The 3,655-nt window shown below is 46.1% G+C and overlaps 1 protein-coding gene across 2 annotated transcripts in view; it reads right to left on the bottom strand.

Annotated features, from left to right (window-relative positions):
• TBC1D12 (TBC1 domain family member 12) overlaps nucleotides 1–3,655 on the bottom strand; it is a 133,625-nt gene that overhangs the window by 23,774 nt on the left and 106,196 nt on the right. The gene's annotated exons all lie outside the window — the stretch shown is intronic.

The following is a 3,655-nucleotide window of genomic DNA, read 5'->3' as shown; positions in this document are numbered from 1 at the left end:
CTAGAGGAAAAAGCAATCAGGACTAGTTGGTCTAATAAAAGATATCACCTCTACCATTAGTCCTGATATATTTAGTCCATGATTTTTTGCATCTAGTAGATTGGTGAAGTGAAGTTCATGGGCTCATCTGTAGAAAGCATTTTGTAAATTCCCTTTGAGGATTATAACTGAGAGATTGGAAAGAGAGTTGTTTTCTTGTGAGCAATGTGTCCCCACAGGTAACTGGGTATTCCTGTCTTTGATAGATTTTCGGTGAGCATCTGCAAGTGCTGCCTCAGCCTAACAAAGGGCATTTGTACCTGAAACCTTGCTAAGAGGAATTTTTCCAATTATTTGAGTTGGTCTAATAAAAGATAAATCACATTTACCTAAAGAACATTGTCTGCCTATGTCCTTAGACCAACACGGCTACAACCTACATTCCTGCTCAAGGAATTCATTCAGACAAGAGCTTCCCTGTTGAAAGAGGAAGGTCTTTCTTCTGGATACGAAATATTTGTCCAGTTTCTCCCACAGAAAACATCTGTACACTCCCAGCTTCTAGTAGGAGAAAGGCATGCCCCACTAAAATACAATGCCTGTCTTTACCCTTAGCATTTGCTCTTAATAAAAAGAGACACGCTCCCTGCATAGTTGTCAGAAATACTCTCAAGCCCACTCGGTCCGGCCTGCAGCACATGAACCGGGAGCTGCGCACTTGAGATTACATACTTGAGATTCTAGATTTCAAATGACTGTTAGAAAACTGAGGAAAGCACGAACTTTTGGTTTATTAAGTAGATATTAGGCTGCATTCCACAGATGTTTTCATTTCCTTTATTTTCCTTCTCCCTCTCATGATCAGGGATCCTGGATTTCCCTGATAAAAAAAATTGCAAATTCCTTAATCAAAACCCAAAATCAGTGATTAAATTGGAAGGCTACCATGTATATGGGTATGCCAACTGTATGGGTATCAGTTGAACACAATGTTTTATTGATATAATTACCATGTTAAAGCAATTTGGAAGCCTACTAGTACTCCAATCATTAACAGAATAAAATTCTAAATACTTATAAGTTTTCATATTTGATTTGGGGTTTTTCCATCATGGAAAAAAATGAGCTTTTGCTGACCCCTCACTTACCAGGACATGGGTCCAGCTGTGGTTGCCCCCCCACACTGCTGTGTGGTGCTGGGCAGCCCAGATATGCCATTGCCCTTCACTCCCTAGCCACAGCTTCCCCTCCCCAACCCCTATCCCCGCCAGTGCCCCTCACCTACTCCTTCCCGGCAGCAGCTCCCCCCATGCAACAGGATGCATGTCCAACTGTGGCCATCCCCACAGCTGTGTGGGTCCAACTGTGGCTGCTCTATCGCAAATCCTGCAATTTCTATCACACTTTTTTCTCTTTCACTCCTTTATGCTTAACAGAGAATGGAGTTAAATGTACATAAACAGCTGTAAATAAAGACTACTGCTTTTTTAGTGGACTCTTACAACCACTTAAGGTCAACTAGTTCCAAATGCCCACTTCCAAAGCCTGCTTAACACTTTATGCAGTTGTAGCATGTAGGAGGTGGAGGAGGAATGGGGCAGGCAGATTCCTAGGATCTGTAGAACAATGGGAAACTGCGGGCACATGCCTGCAGGGGCTGTGAACGAGTGGAAGGCTTGAGGCAGGCTCCCTGGCTGGGAGGTACAGGGCTGTGAAGAAGTCTCTAGGCAGTCCTGGGGGGTGGGGCGGGGGCTGTGGCCGCAGCCAAGATCACTCTGTACAACCCAGGGAATTACGTGCAGAAAAATTCAAAATAATGTGCAGAAAAGCTCAAAACTATGCATTTTTTTTGCCCCACAAATTAAACTAAATTAAATATAACACTATTTGAACCTTCTTTAGAAATATATGCAGGTACTTTGTATGGGTGGGGGGGCATCTGTGAAGGTGTTGGAGGTGGATTCACAGTATGTGGGGGTGTGGGCATGAGAGTATGGGGTTTGTAGGCAAGTGAGAGTATGTATAGGGGAAAGAGGGGGTGGGTATGGGAGCTGCACACCATTGGCCTGAGTGGGCTCCATGCCTATGTGTGCAGGAAGCTACACATGGAGGTGTGGAGCCTGCCCAGCCCACCCTGCAGCATGGGGTCCAGGAGCTACATGTTATTGGCCCAAGCAGGCTGCATGCCTCCTTGTGGGGCTTCTTGCACTCCTGCGGGAAGCTACAAATGGAAGCACGAAGCCCACCTTGGTCCGGCCTGCGGCACGTGGACTGGGAGCTGCACACTATCGGCCCAAGTGGGCTCCACGCTTCCTTGTGCAGCTTCCCTGAAGCCACATATGGAAGCGCAGAGCTCACTCGGGCCAATAGCACACAGCTCCCTGTCCACACACCACTGGCCGGGCAGGCCCTCCCTGTGGGCCTTCCCCCAACACCTCTCTGCTCCCTCAGCCCCGACCCACACCCCTACACCCTGTCCCCCACTTATCCCACTGCCTTTTCCCACAGCCCCCAACCCCATCCTCCAGCTCTGGCAGTCACCGGCACCCACACCAGGGTCCCCGCCCCAGCCCTGCCAGTGCCCCCCCATCCATGACCCACAACCCCCCCAGCCGTGCCAGAGAGGGCCTCCAACCCGCTGCAAGCCCCAGTTACCTTACAGGCTCCAGGAAGAACAGTGAGTCTGAGCCAAGCCTTGGCTGACGATCTCAAGCCCTGCCCTTTCCCCCTCTCCCTCCTCCTCCAGACAGGGTTGGGAGTTTGCTGCCATTTTTGCAAAAAGCTCTTGCAGGCTGGAACTATGCCAGCCTGCGGAGCTCTTTGTAGAAGTGGGAAATCTGCAGGTATTTCTGCTAAAAGGAAAAATCCATTTTTTCTCTGATAAATGGGAGGAAATCCATAGTTTTCTCTGTTTTTCCATGGGAAACTGAAAACCTGGATCCCAGCTCATGATTTCCTTCCATGGCTTTCACTGAATACAAAACTACTGCCTTTTACTTACACTTACTGCAATGTAAGAGCATGCATATAAGCAGTTCCCAAGGAGCAGCTGATGGACAGTTCTAACTCAACAACAAATTGTTCACATGTCCAAACTCTTAGTCATCACGTAATTTAGTCCTGAGGTGATTCAGACATGGATAGCTCCTGTAACATCTATCTTCGGGGAAAGGACAACTTTTTATACTGTAAAAAAAAAAGTTTTCTTGAAAACCTAGTAGAAATTGTAATGCCTGCAAATTTTTTCATTGGTCTCCAACAGATCCAGTCAATCCCAAAATTGACTTTTTAGTCACTAAGATACCCATTGATTGTTTGTGAAAACTAGACATTGGGCTGTTGTGGTTATCATTTATCTTCAAGTACTGGGCTAACTTGCCTCCAGTATCACAATCCCACTGGGTGCATCTAGACGCTGAGGTAACATGGGGGGGAAGAAAAAAAAAGAACCTTGATATGATGGTGGAAAAAAGGATGCACAGACAGATCTAAGAATGGGGAAAAGCCAGTTTGAAGTTTTTTGATAAGTTAGAAATTCTGTTGGGAAAAGTTAATTGTAAATGAAGTATTCATATGGAAACATCAGTTTCAACAAAGTTCCATTAACAAGAATGTTTGCAGGGACATTTGCAAACCAGAAGACCTAGAGTTATCATTACCATAAAAATTACTGTAA

Source organism: Gavialis gangeticus, unplaced genomic scaffold, assembly GCF_001723915.1.
Source record: "Gavialis gangeticus isolate Ggan-Ray unplaced genomic scaffold, GavGan_comp1, whole genome shotgun sequence".
Lineage (NCBI taxonomy): Eukaryota > Metazoa > Chordata > Crocodylia > Gavialidae > Gavialis > Gavialis gangeticus.
This window is presented reverse-complemented; position numbering and strand designations above follow the sequence as displayed.